The sequence below is a fragment of the Labrus mixtus genome, chromosome 13 (genome assembly GCF_963584025.1).
Source record: "Labrus mixtus chromosome 13, fLabMix1.1, whole genome shotgun sequence".
NCBI lineage: Eukaryota > Metazoa > Chordata > Actinopteri > Labriformes > Labridae > Labrus > Labrus mixtus.
This window is the reverse complement of record NC_083624.1, coordinates 9,791,185-9,806,524: the sequence shown is the minus strand read 5'-3', so window position 1 is coordinate 9,806,524 and position 15,340 is coordinate 9,791,185. Positions and strand designations below refer to the sequence as shown.

Genomic DNA, 15,340 nt, shown 5'->3' with positions numbered 1-15,340 from the left:
TTGTGTTTTTTGAGTCCAGCTGAGCTCAAACTCAACTTGTTTACTGCTCCTGTTTTCTGAGCAGCTTCTTAATGTCAAATCTGCAACTTAACCAGCTTAGGGAGAGTGGATTATGATGACATGGCCTTCTCCTAAGAGAGGTCAACAAGAAGTCATAACCAAAGTCACCAAAGAAGAGATCAAATCCTCAAACCGGGGATTCATCTCAAGTCTCTTAAGCTGCACCCATGAAGCCCTGCAGTTCACTTTAAGGCCACCGGTGTCACTATAACATCAACTTTCTTTAAATGACACATTAAAAAAAAGAAAGAAAAGATGCATAACTAGGTCGAGCATTGAATCGAAATTGATAAAGAAGGCGGTGTGTTCTGCACAACTTGAAGCAGTTCTGCACAACCCCCAGAACTGCTTCATTTTCACTCAATTACAAACACAATTGAACATTTATATCCACACCTGTGTGCAGAAGGTGAGAGCATCCATTACCGTGTTAATTAAATTCAAGTGGTGGAAATGTATTTGTGCAAATGTGAATATCTAGGAGCTCCTCGACCTGAGACTCTGATAACAGACGAATATTAACATCCGCACAGAAGGGGAGCCGCTCTGATGATGCATTTGCTCTTCACTGACTCATGCAGCAGGAAACAGAACGATCATTACAGCAAACAGAAATATATTGATCAGACCATTACTTTCTCCTTCTGCTGGTATTTAAAAAAAAAAAAAAAAAACATTAGACGAGAGTAGAGAAATGCAATAAAACCAGAGAAGTGGCATTGCTCAGTTTATTCAGAGCACACACAGCTGCAAAGAGAAACACTGCAGCCTTCAGCAGAGCATAAATCGTCTCGCTGTGTTCGGCCCCTTAAAGCGTCTGCAGAAGAAAACAAACAGCAGAGAGGGCAGGCAGACTACATTACACACCCTCAGATATGGTTAATGCAGAGCAGGCGGCCTCGGGACTCGCTCTCCCTCTCCTCCATTCATGGACGGCAGCTCCCACTCTCCGTCCTCCCGCTCCCAGCCGTGACCCCGTTCACACGCTCCACTGGACACCTGCCGTGTGGGCGCTGATCGCCGGGCAGGGGGGGGGGGGAGGGCTAACCTTATACTCTGTCTCTGACACACAGGTGGGCTGGATCCGAGGAAAAGGAGAAGAGCTCACACTGCTCTGTTACATTTTTCATCATGTGTGTGTTTCTTGGAAGTGTCTCTCGACATGAAGATGCTGATTTGAAAGAAAAAAAAAAATAATAATAATAATGGCCCCTTTTGGTGTTTGCTCAGTCTGCTCTGCCCCGCGGTGTTCGTCCCCAGACAGGTGAGCAGAAAGACACGATGCAGGAGTGAAATGGACACAATTTTAATGGATTGTTTCTCTGCGGAGGAGAGGTGGGAGGAGAAAACACAATTACTCACTCTGGCTGTGCGTCCATGCAGACAGGCGTCTGTGGGAGGAAACATTCAGAGGGTCAGACATTCTGGAGGTTGTCTTTGTCTTATTTTTTGTCCTGCATTAATTTAAAAAAAAAGAGTCATATTATTTGTGTTTGTATTAATGATGCTTTTGAGTCACACTAATTACTGTGGGATGTGTCATAGCACAAACTGCTCATCACAGATTGATGAAGCCTCATAGAGAAAAAACTGTTTACAGTAAATAAAATACTAGCTTCCAGAAACATCTTCGCACCGTTTTTCTTGCAAGTATGTAAACTGAATAGTTCACACAGAACTACAAAGCACATCTTCAAGACCAGGTAATATGGACTACAATGATTGTGAAACCATAAATCCATCTTCAGGTGACTCACACATTCCTTTACGATCCCGTCCTCAAACATGGACGTCTGAGGTCGCTGTGACTTTTCCGTAATTTGTTACTTTGTGTTTTTTGAGTCCAGCTGAGCGCAAACTCAACTTGTTTACTGCTCCTGTTTTCTGAGCAGCTTCTTAATGTCAAATCTGCAATTTAACCAGCTTAGGGAGAGTGGATTATGATGACATGGCCTTCTCCTAAGAGAGGTCAACAAGAAGTCATAACCAAAGTCACCAAAGAAGAGATCAAATCCTCAAACCGGGGATTCATCTCAAGTCTCTTAAGCTGCACCCATGAAGCCATCACTTGCGTCTTAGTCCCTACCTCCAGAGGTGAATGGAGAGACACAAGGACACAAAGCAGAGGAGAAAGGAACGAGGAAACATGTGAGGAAAGGAGCCGGCCCGCTTGGAGGACTATTTACTCGGCCCCACAGCAGATCCCCTCTAAATTACTTTCTGCTGCATGAACGTTTTTTGTTGATGCATTTCTGAATGTGCATCATTTCTGCATTTGCATCCTATTTCTACAAATAAAAATCGTTTTGGTCAGTGCAGCGTGTGTGTCCTGGTCGGCCATCTTCATGGCAGTCTGAAGCAGGGCAGTCTGAAAATTCAACCTGACATTTGATGCTCTACAAACTGGTCCTGTGCGGCGTTTTTTTCGCCCGCATGGCCATTTAAAAGGCTCCCTGTGGTGATCACGAGGAAGCCAATGTTGTGTAACTAAGACAAGTTTTAAACAGGGAAAAGCTCAGGCAATATTTATTTCATTTGATTCCCTGTTTTGAATTTCAAACCAATCTCATTTTCAACTTAAGGTCGGCTTTTTTTTTTTTTAGGGTTTCAATTTTTTAAAAGCCAAATAAAAGAAAGAAAAGCTCAGCAGAACTCAACTGTCTTGCAAGACTTTAAATGACACGAGCACACACTCCTCATTTATCTGAACCATAAAGCACCAAGTCAGAGCTAATGAGGATTTTCATTAGTCGATTAATACTGAGATTTGTAAGGGCATCTTTGTGTAATGATTCATGCAGAGAACTTAATGGTAACATCCATTAAAGGACAAACAGAATCAGGAAAACATGCACACACATTCCAGGAATAAATCAGCGAAATGAAAGAGGCAAAAAAAAAAAAAAAAACAGACAGATTTGGACTTTTGAACCTCACTTTTCAATCAGTAAACAAACAAACAAAAAGGTGACTTTCCCTTCATGCAGAGGGTGACGGAGCGGAGAGAGCAAATCAAAGTTTGCAGACTGGAGGACGAGGAGGTAGAGGACACACTGAGACGTGTCCCTGATTCATGTTTGTTTCTCAGTCTGTGAAATGTTAATGAGGACTCTGGGATCATCTCGCTCGTCATCAGACACAAAGTAATGAAGCATTCAGAGCGTTTGCACGCCTGACCCAAGATGTGAATGTTTCTATTTCTTTCCATGGCTGTCTGTTTTCAGTGGAACGGGTGCAGAGTCCCTGACAGTTAGCTAACGTGCTTCTCCAGCTAATAGTCAAACGGAAAGGCGGACCGTATTCAGTACTAAAGATAGCCTCCATTTAGCGGAAGGAAACAGTAAACTTGCAATGTCGAGTGTGTCCCGTCCAGCCCACTCAGCGAGCAAAATAACACATCCTTGGGCGAGTCTCCTTCTGTGTGTTGTTTCCGGTAGCTTTTGATCCCATCGTATTGCGCCAAAGCAAAACTATTTAAAATGTTTTAGCAACAATATGATCTCATCTAAACTTCACAATCAGAACTGCACTTCATCGGGTCCTCAGCAAAACACCCGCCACGTCTGACGACCACCGGACTAGTGGTTGTCTAGAAACTCGACCAACAAACACACACACACAGATTCCTGGATTTATAGATAGATATATTAATTTGTGGCACTGTAGTGATGCAGCTGAAAGTTAATAAATACAAAGGCAATAAACATGCAGATCTGAGGAGTGTCTATGCAGCTCTTTCTCTAATACAAATGGCCGACAACCATAAAAAAATTTTAAAAAAAAGATTTCTGTGTTTTTAAACTCCCTGTACATCTTCATTATTGTGAGAACACTGATGGCTGATTAAGATCATTCTCTGTGCACCTGAAGTGCATCCATCAGTAAAATTAGTTTGCTACTCTTTGAAGCTTTTTATCACAGAATTGACTCTGAAATGTTTGCACACTTTGTGACGCTGTAGAGGACAGACTTCCTGCAGGTTAACTCAGGCAAACACTCTGAGAGATCAGCCTTAAAGTTCTCCTTAAGCAGTGATCAGGGTGGATCTATTGCACCTTCAGGAACATGTCTGAGTCTGAGTGCCTCATGATGAACTCTGCAGAGATTCTCATTAACTCCGGCGTCTCTGTTAAACCAGCTGCTTCCTGTGGAGACGCCACATCTCAGCACAGCGGGAACCTGCAGCTCAGCAGCGTCAGGGCCCCACCTGTGCAGAGCATCAGCATCATCATCATCATCATCATCATCTCCTTCATCCCTCTCACGTCCTCCTTCAGGCAGCGAGGAGCCTTCTCCTGCAGCTCTGCACCGCCTCCTTCTTTTTTCTTCTCACTGCTTTCCTCCACACTCTCTGTTTGACTCCATTTCCCCCTCCTCTGTTATCTCAGCTCCTTCAGGAAATATTTTATCTGAGCATAACGTCTCCGAAATGTCTCAAAGCGTTCGACTTTTTCAGTTAGAAAGTAAGACGTCTGCACGCTGCTTGAGTGCTGGGTCAGTGCTGCAGTCTGAGAGGCCTGGCTAAACATCATAATCCTGCACCAAGGAGGAAAAGAGACGCTCTGGGCTGTTTGTTTCATTTAAAACACTGGGAATTATCTATGTTGGCACAAAACCCAGGATGCAGTGAAAATGCCCCTGCAAAAATATTGACAGGAGAAAATGGTTTGTTGGGAATTTTGCTTGTGGGAAGCTAGGCTTGAAAGTAAAGAATCAGGATATATGACGCGGAAACAAGATAGCAATAAGGCCCTACTGAATCATCTAAACTTGCCATTTTCAGAATGTAGGTTACCAGCTTTACGGTTTTTGTTATTTTGTCGACTGGTTATGGCGATTTTACCACACAAACAACGGAGGATAAAGAATGCTTTATCATTTCCAGAGGGCAGATTGTAGTACTGCTTTGGAAACGAGGTTTAACAACTGGCAAATGATGAACAATAAATTCAAACTACCGTCATCAGGGACGGCTACGTTTCTGCATCTGTTGTTCAAATTGTATCTGACTCCAAAAAAGATATCTGAACTCTTGAAAAAGGACACATTACACACATTAGACTTGTTCAAGAGAGCGACAGCAAGACCCTCTCCTTGCTGCCACCATGTTTGTTTGTTTATTTATTTATGGTGTATTTGATAGCGACAGACACATTATACATAGACAAACTAAGAACTGCAATCCAAAGCAATTATTTTGCTAATAAGTCACTTAACGCCGTGTCTGCACTTGTTGTCGGCATCTGTCAGAAACCGGGGTAAGAGGTATTCATGCCCCATAATCCTGTTTTCTTACGGGGTCCTCCAGGTAGCAAAATCTGACTTCTCAGAATTTGGATAAGGGCTTATCCCTATTACTGAAATATGATAGTTATACACTCGAACACAAAAACAGGATACTTAAAAACCTGATAAATCCAGGATGCTCAAATCCATGGAAACATGCAGAGTGTATTTTCTGCAGAGCCAAACCACAGCTGAACACAGCTTCACCTCCTTTTGGTCTAGCTGCTGGAGAGGCCATGCTGATAGCCGACTGATGCAGGTAACGCACTCATTATTTATAAGAACCTCACACAACCTCACTTCAAAATATCGGAACTATTCCTTTAAGCGTGCACACACACGCACACGCCTGTCATTGTGCATACCTGTCAATCACGGAGCTGAGACTGTGAACAAAAGGGGATTCAGGTCAGCAGTGAAAACAAGAGCGGCTCAGGAGATTCCCACTCTGGAATATTCTCCCTGCAGTGAGCGAGGATCGGTTTCTGGTGCTGCAGAAAAACCATCTCATGGAGGTTTATCTCCCCCCTCTGCCTCCCCCCTCTGAGGGGAATCAGACTATTAAAAACCACACACACACACACACACACACACACATGCATGCTCAAATCTCTGCTTCCTCCACTTACACACACAAACACACACTCTGCAAACAAACACACACACATATTTATCCAAAAGAAGAGAGAGAGAGAGAGAGAGAGAGCTCACTGGTTCTAACTCGCCCTCAGGGTGAGAATCCACAGGGGCCCCTCACCATTAACTCCCATCCAATACAAACGGACCCTCAGTGCGTGTGAAGGCAGAAATCCTTCACTCTGTCATTATTCTCACAATGCAGCTGATTACAGTACAGAGGACGAAAACTGAATCGTACCCACAGTGTGAGCGTGGCTTGATCTTCACAGAACAGAGTCTGAGCTCAGAGTCAGTGACGGATCGTTTAGTCCAATTTTGCTCATTCAGGTTGAGTAGAGACGGTAAGGTGAGGTAGAAGTTCCCCTGAGGTCAAAGGAGTGTGATCAACAGGGAGCAAGAGTAAGAGGAGAAGATATTTGACACCTTTGTATCAGTGCAGGAAAGTCTGTGCTAACTTAGCTTAGCCCAAAAGCTGGAAACAGAGAGAAACAGCTCGCCTGCAACGACGAGAAAAAAACACCTTAGAACTCAGATTCAAATGTTTTAAATTTGTTTCTTCTTGTGCAGAAGGAGACATATTTCATTAAGCCACCTGAGGGAATTCATTATTTCCCCTCCGTTGTTGTTGAAATTTGCTATTTTGGGACTAGAATCCAGACCCTGAGATTCACGCTGAGCCACTGCCGTCCCATCATTCCCAGTGAACTGATGTGTGAGCTGGAGGGTCGAGCTTACAGGAACTTTATGAACTCTTCCTCAGACTGCAGCTCGACACAGTGAACGACATTTTTTTTTTTTTCTTCTTTTTGGAAAGAGTCTCATCCCTCTTCGTGCACAGATGAGGCTGTAAGGGCCCTGCAGGAGATTAGGCTGCGGAGTAGCAATTAAACCACGACATCACTCTTCATCTCTGTCTCTTTTCTGCCCCTTTCCTTCACCACCCAGACTCACACAACTACACGTTACTATAGAAACTACTTCCCTCCCTGCCTTCAGCCTACTTTCTCTCTCTCTCTCTCTCTCCCCCTCCTGGTCTGCATCCTCGTCTCCTCACCTCCATTCATCCTGCACTTCGTTATCTCCTCATTAACACCTGTCACCCTCGTCATCACCTCTCCTTTCTGCAGTGCCGTCTTACAGTGACGCTCCCCTTTTCTCTGCATGTTGCTCCCTCTTTCTGACTCTGTATCTGCCCTTCTGCCTGCAGCCTGAAGCCCCACGTCAGGTCTGAGCTGCACCGAGAGGAAAGGTAGGAGAGGCAGGAGGAGGAGGAGGAGGAATTAAGAGGGATGAGATAGGAGGGAGAAGAAGAGTAAGCGGGGAAATAGAGTCTTCTTCTTCTGCAGACAAATAAAAAACAGTGAATGAACACTTATAAACATCGCTGTCAAAGGATCTGCAGGTTCATCTAATATTAGGGTCATTTTTAAACACAACAAGATTTACATTTACTTTAAGCACAACAAAGATCATCTTGTTATTTCTTTAAAAGCGTCCTAATGAAGTGATTCTTCCGCCCTCAGAAACTCCTCCTTACACCTGTTTAATCTCGTCTTTGAAGAGGACTTAAAAGCAGATTTTAAAAGAGAATAGAGGATCAAACTGCGTGGGTGTGATGTATCCGCCTCCACGCCCGTGTCAGCCCGGCTGTAACATCAAAGTTTCTCTGTGTCACGATGCTAACAGTTTCTCTTTTCTTTCATCACAGAGAGAAGAGACGATCTGTCGTGCATTCTGTGGAATTACAAACTCTCCATGGCAGGCGAGCAGATAATTGTTTAAACACTCGGGTTCATGTGACCCCCTTTTTTTACCCAGTGGCCATTTTTTTTACCTTTTTCTTCCATCAACAAGCATTTTTACAACTGCAGATTTATTGGTGAAGCCGATGTGTGATGCTGACCTTCTTAAAAGTGTTTCGAATAAGCAGAAACCTCAGAGGCTTTTAAATAAAGCCAACAAAAAGAACTGCAGTTCCATGTGTGTCCACTAGAGGCTTCTCCTGCAGTGAGTCCTTCCCCATAGAACACCATGTTACAACTTTACAGCAGAAATAAATGTGTTTTACAGCCTCCAAAAAACAGTTTTGGTCTCTGTAGCTCATTTCACTCTTCATGACAACTGTTGAGTTTTGAGTGACCGTTTGGAGATGCTAATTCAGTCTCTGACCTTTAACCTCTTTGCCGTGTTTGTGCTGTCGGAGCCTTTTGGAGAATCTTTCATGTAACTATCAGACAAATAATCTGTCTTGCTGTTTTCTTTATTTACTGACAGACCATCCAACAAGTCTGAGCTCCATTGTTTACAACCATTTACATGTTAGCAACAATTAGCAGCTATGTGAGTCTGTGCTCACCATGCCAGGCTTGTTAACTCATTCAGTGTTTGTCATACTTTAATTTAGGGTTATGATCTTTGCTCGGTTTTCCCCACATGGAGCTGTAGTGTTGAGACGAGTCGTTCTTATAAGTAGGCTAGTTACTTAAATAACTCTGTAATAAACTAGCTAGCTGCTTGCTAATTGAATTAGCAACAGGGCCCAGACAGTTTAGCGTTATGCCAACCCTTTCCACCTCTACAGCCCCTCCCTCTCGTCGAAATACGGTCACCTCTGGCTTCCCATGAAACCAACACAAGGACAGCCATGATGCTGGACTCAAGACATCAAAAAATACCCTCGTCAAACCAATGTGTGATGTCATGGTGGCTACATCAGTTAAAGTCACTGGTTTCAAATGGACCTTCAGAGAAATATCAACATTTATTTCATTGCTTCAGAATAATGTCAAGAGGTAGAGTGAGGTGTTAAAGGTTCAACAACATACGAGAAAATGTTTGTTCAGACCTCAAGCCAGGCAGAGTGGAGCTTGAATGTAAAGATGGGTGACAGAGAGTTAAAAACAGAGGACATGTGGATAGTTCTGTCCTCCAGATCACACCTCCTGTGCTGCTCTCTTCACACGTGCTCTGTCTTTGTGCAGGAGTGAAGACCAACTGTTTTTCTTGTGGACCTCATGTGTCTGCATCCCAAACAAGCAGCTTTAAAGAAGTCAGACACCGCTTGACATTCATCTCGTACCTCTTCCTCCTCCTCCTCCTCCTCCTCCTCCTCACCCTGTCTCCTCTCACCGCCTCCTCCTCCTCCTCCCTTATGCTCACTGTGTCCTGATAAGCACTCTGCAGACACAACCGTGCTGCAGACACTGAGTGGGATGAGCTTCCTCTTTTTGTGGCCCCTACACACCTACACATACGGGCGAAAAGACACCGGCTTTCATTTATTTTAAACGCCTAATGTTACAAACTAAATATATTCACAGCTCTCGTGTATCGTCACACACCAACGGAACCGCCCACCGGTCGGGCAAGAAAGGTTTCAGAACACTACGGAGAAGTTATCGGTCTCAGTTACCACTTACATGTTTAATTTTTTGTCATTGAAATGAAAGGCAGTCGCTGCTCAACTGGATGCACCGACTGACGAGGAGACAAACAAGTTGTTGTTGTTCTATTTCTTAGAAAGAAACCCGAGAGAGAAGGACGATTACTAGGACAAACTTCTCCTCATACTGTCATCAAATATTGAATTAACTTGATTAAAATACTCCTGACATAAACAGCTGGCAGTGATCCTTATACTATTATCGGGTTTTTTGGGGGGCTTTTTGTGCCTTTAATGGAGAGATAGGACAGTGGATATAGTTGGAAATCAGGGAGACTGAGTAGGGAATGACATGCGGGAAAGGTGCCACAGCTGGGATTCGAACCTGGGCTGCCCGCTTGGAGGACCATAGCCTCCATACATGGGGCGCGCGCACTAACCACCGCCCCACCAGCGCCCCGATGATGATGAATTTCTTGCCCTTCACTTCCCAAACAGCAGCATTTTTGATCCATGCACATCAAAAATACATCGAGCTGTCTGTATTGCTGTAGACTTTGGATGATTCTCCACTAGATATACAAATATATCAACATCCCCAAAGTGAAGCTCTGGTGAGGGCTTGGTTCTGGGTCTCAAAGTATTTACAAAATGCTTATAAATGCCAAGTAGCAGGACTTGAGATAAAGTGTTCATTCATTGTGTCTGCACCAGCAGTAACCAAATTCATCTTCCCTCCTGCGGGCTGTGACGTGCAATGATCCAGCACATGTTAACCAGCATTGATTTCTCTGTTAATAACATCAGAGGAGCCACTCATCAGCGCGCGGACGGGTCTGCTCTTTGCTCGACCGGGAGGATTATAATGATCATTGCCAGTGTTTTTTGTTTACCCGTGGGACAAAATAGACTCGACTACACAGAGGAAAATTGACCTGCTGATCAGCACTGACACGCAAAAGATTGGTGCAGAAGTAAGAGTTATGGATATGAGTCCGAGCTGAGACAAAACCAGAACGAAGTCTTCTCTTTCTACCATGCAGCAGGTGCAAAAATGAAGGAGGAAAACAGACAATCTGCACCAAAAAACTAAAAATATAAGCTGTTTTTCTTGTTGAGTCTGCAGGGTGGTATTAGCAAAAAGGAATAAAACATGTCTGAATGGATCCTGCAGCTGGAGGATGATGCATTCTACAGGCAACACTTTCCCCAGAACCTCCTCACAGGAAGCTAGTTTGCTCTGCTCCTGAAAAATGGAACAAGCTCTGCTTTAGACGCAGCCGGGGGGGGGGGGGAGCGAGACTTAATACTTCAAAACCAAAAGCCAAGCTGAGGAGATCATGACGCTGTAGCATCATGATCTGCGTCTGTGATGTGTTCAAGTGAGCTTCACGGTGAGCCACCCATCAGAAACATCACCGACACAGGGACGTAGAAAGAGACGCAAATAACAGCTGTTTCTAAAGTACAGCAAACATGCAGAGGTGTGCATGTTTGTAGACTACCTGATCTCCCTTTCTCTGCTGCAAACAGTTGAGAACCATTACAAAATGTTACCTCATATAGTGTGGTCTTCATCTGTACAATATTTTTTATGGACCATGCATCAAATGATGATGATGTGCAATAAGAGATTGTAGTGATGAATGGACAAAAATCTGCGTTTCCTTAATCCTGCACCTTTTCACTGTCCAATAACAGGAGAGCGTGCTCTTTGTACAACCTTCAATGCACTATAAGACTTTAAAAAAAACTTCCATGGGGCGCTGGTGGCGCTGTGGTTAGTGCGTGCGCCCCATGTATGGAGGCTGTGGTCCTCTAGGTGGGCGACCCGGGTTCAAATCCAACCTGTGGCTCCTTTCCCGCACGTCTCACCTTCCCTGATTTCTGACTGTATCCACTGTCCTATCTTTACAGAGCTGCCATGTCCCATATTTTTTTTTATCTTTGCTGTGTAAACACTTAGTTTAAAAGATAAAAACCTTCAGTGTACATCTGGTTCTTCTCACATCGACACACAGACATCATAATCCCCCCCTCCGCCCCGAAAAGAAAACAGAGTGTCAGCACAGTTGAATTAGATTGTGTCGCCCTTCAGCAGACGCTGTGAGAAAGCTGACAACTTCACGAGATCAGACGAGCGATGAAGACACACTCTGATCTTCCTCCTCATCATCAAAGGAAACACACACACAGACACACAGACACACACACACAGAGAGCTCTCGTTATTCTCTTCATCACTCAAACTCTGTGCACTTTATTCAGCCGCTGCTTCAGAAGTCAAACCCCGTCAGAGTGCCTCTAAAATGACTTCTAGTTACTCAACACGATTATTAACAGCACACTCACAGCTCCTGTTACACCGCTGCACACCTGTGGCTCCTCTGTATGGTTACCATGGTGATGTCAACATCTCCTGCTTGTGCAACAATTGATCCAGATTATAAGAGTGTGCATGTTTAAGTTCTAGAATTCACTGGAAGAAAAATCAGCGAGCATTGTTCAGGTGAGAAGACGTTTCAAACTGGTTCAAAGTGAAAGTTCTTTCGATGTCTATTTGAGGACTTTGATGAACATGCAGGTCCAATGCTCTCCACCATCAGCTGCTAACGTTCCTAATGTCTTACATCTGTCAGGTAAAATATGAACTACATCAGCACCCAGGGGTCTTTGTGTTTAGGAATCCTTGATGTACAGGGTTAGGGTAATGTAATGTATCGATGTACAGCTGAAATGTTTGCACCTGCCCCGTCTTCTTTCTTCTTCTTCTGTAGGAGGATAAAACTGCTCTCTTTACATCGTCTCTGAACCTTCTTCACACAGACCTTAAAGAACCATTGTCATGTTTTTTAGTTTGAAAAATAAAATGGGCTGGCATTTCGTCTTTGCTTCGACAGGTTTTCTGCAAGACAACGTTGAACAAATGCGGCTACAATCATCATCTTTGCCACAATGTCGATTCTAAAATGAGCAAATGATCAAACTCCTAAGAATAAAATTAAGTTTCTGACACATTGAGGGTATGTAAAATGTATTTTAGATGGTTGAAAAGTGTTTTTTTTAAGGGGTCTTTTAACCTTTGGAATAAAGAAATCAAGGTGTCCACCTGGAACGGTGAAATGACTATGGAAATAAAACTGTGCATCAAAGGGAAAGATTATCGTCTGATTTGAATACAGGAAAGTCTGCAGGCTCTTGTAGAATGAGGCACTTACCAGAAACTTACCAAAAAATGTTAAATTACCAGAAACTGCAGGCAAACTCCTGAACGCTGTCGAAATGGCACAAATACGTTGGCAACGTTATTTGTGCAATTTAGACAGCGCGCTCTCTCTCTTTCTCTCTCTCTAACACTTAAAAATATGAATGAAGATCTGAGTACTGAAAATATTGAGGTGGGCCGCTGGGTTTGTGGCCTCGTGGTTGATTCGTGCACCCTATGTACAAGGCGGGCAACCTGGGTTTGAATCCGACCTCTGGCTCCTTTGCCGTGTGTCATGGCATGGTTTTTCTCACTTTAATTTCCCTTCTCATGCAAAGCCTAAAAAAAACTAGGAGCATAAAAAGATTTGACGGCCTAACATTGGCGGGTTTGTTGAGGAACCAAATAAGTGTTTTATTGCAGCAAAGTTCAAGACGATCACAAGACACAGCTTGATGTGTGTGTGTCCGTGTGTGTGTTTGTGTGCTCAAGCAATGTTTGGTACATCAGATTTGAGTCCTGGCTCGGAGGGCTGAGAACATCTGGTAAACACACACACACACACACACACACACACACACACACACACACACACACACACACACACACACACACACACACACACACACACACACACACACACACACACACACACACACACACACACACACACACACACACACACACACACACACACACACACACACAGGCCTTCCCCACCAGCCGAGTGTAGAAGGAGTGTTGCTTCGAGATAAGATTTTCTCTGATGTCCTCATTTTTCTCATTCCTGAGCCAAATTGCCCCCTGCTCGTCACCTCACAACACTTCCACCTCCTCGTGTGCGCACAAACACAACCACACGTCTGCAGCATGCAGGGGCACACATTTTTAAAGTGCAATAAAGATTTCTGTGCAACATCAGCAGCCATGTACCCCGAGAGAAAACAATACCTACAGAAGCTGCTGTGGGGCTCCTTTAATTACAAAAAATCCGTTTTGTTGAAAAACCATAAATAAAAGAACAAGCTCATCATCTTGGGTTTACTAACTCTGCTTAATTATTCACTTGGCATTAATTAGGCAATCAGCGTGCAACGTATTTAGCCCACAAGAGCCCATAAAATATGAATATCCAGCACTTGTCTGCATGCGGCTCAGAGGTCTACACAAGCTTTGTGTTACAGGCTCGATTTTTAGGGTATTAGAACAGATTGTGCAAGAAGTCGACGCAGTGCAAAAAAAAAAAAAAAAAAAGCACTACATTTGAATCTGGAAAACAACCAAGGAGCTGGCTGACAGTGCACCCTGTTATTTGACTTTTCAGGTGCTTCATTAATCTGCAAAAGAACAAAATGCAGTAAAAGCAATTGGAACTCTTTTTACGCCATAATGACGTTACTTACCTCAGCATCTTTGACCGTGAAGCTCAATTAGAACAAAATACAAAATGTCCTTGTATTTAAGAATATAAATTAAAGGTAGGGTTGGTAATTTTAAAAAGCTAGCATGATTTTGAAAGTAGCATTCCCTCAGTGCTCCGTCTGCACCCCCTCCCCTCTGTGCTCCCTCTAAAGCCACGCCCCTCACTTACATGCACCAGCGCCGTTGGTCCAGAAGCGGACCTCAGCTCATGCCTTGAGTGTGGGCTAGTGCACGCAAGGGGTAGAGAGCGAGCAGGGAGACAGGGAGGCACCTGATTGGTTTATCAGATTGGTACCTCGTGGCAGACATTGGTCGAAGTTTTTACAGGCTTACAACTGCTACAGATGACAGATTTTCTACGTTCCTTTTTTCAGAGAACATGAGTTATTAATTTCTGTCAGGACCTAAAGACAATTTCAACTAAAATCTTTAAAAGTGAATCTGAAGGAAATTACCAACCCTGCCTTTAATGTGACATTATTTGGTCTGATGTCAGTCTATGTCTGTTGTCGGTTATCAGAATCAGAATCAGAAATACTTCAGTAATCCCAGAGGGAAATTCAACCGTAACAGATGTCTACCTACTTGTGTTATTCTTCCTCGTGGCTCCTTGTTTCCCCTTTTTGGAGTTGTGTCTAATTCCTTATTTTTCCTAGAATATGACAGAGAAGAAAAGGAATTAGATACAAGTCCTTTCCCGTATGTCACCCCCCACTCTCTCCTGTATCGATTTACAACTTTGTCCACTTTCCTCTCACTCCAATCAAAGGCAAAATAGCCCAAAAAAATAACCTTACATACAAATCAGCCTTTTTAGGTCCCTGCTACATTTAAAAAAAATAATAGTTTAATTTTGTCAATACAACCTGGAGGAGAACGACGATTATGTTATTGTATTTATAACGTAAATATAACTCAAGTTGGCGACACAAATTCAAAGATGATTATTATTTCATTAGTCTATTTAAATTGCAGTTAGTAGGCCTATTTAATTTTTATTTTTACAATTTTGACTACGCAATAATAAAAAAAATAAAAAACATTAAATTTGAATAAGTTCGGTTGAGAAACAAAATTTACCTTTTCAGCTGAGATTTGTCAATATTTACTAACATTCTTCATTCATACGCTTCCGTGTTGAGGTCTCCATTGAAACAGTCTGCAGGAAACTGCGGTTGAGGAGGAGCCAATATGGCGCCGTCACGCCGCCATGTTGGCTCGAAGCCTATAGGCCTCAATGGGGAATCTTGGGTAAGATCTTGGCCCCGAATGGAGGAGAGTGGAACAGTTTCATAACGCGCGTGTGGGCGGGGCTTGTTGGTGTTCTGGAAGCTCCGTGGAGTTGA

General features: G+C 43.5%; 1 long non-coding RNA gene across 1 annotated transcript; it reads right to left on the bottom strand.

The window, feature by feature from the left end:
• Positions 1-407: 407 nt before the first annotated feature.
• Positions 408-15,204, bottom strand: LOC132986922 (uncharacterized). The gene is made up of 3 exons (XR_009675566.1): positions 15,075-15,204; positions 14,580-14,636; positions 408-1,451 (listed from the first exon to the last, which is right to left on the bottom strand). It is a non-coding gene; the product is annotated as an uncharacterized LOC132986922 (long non-coding RNA).
• Positions 15,205-15,340: the final 136 nt, after the last annotated feature.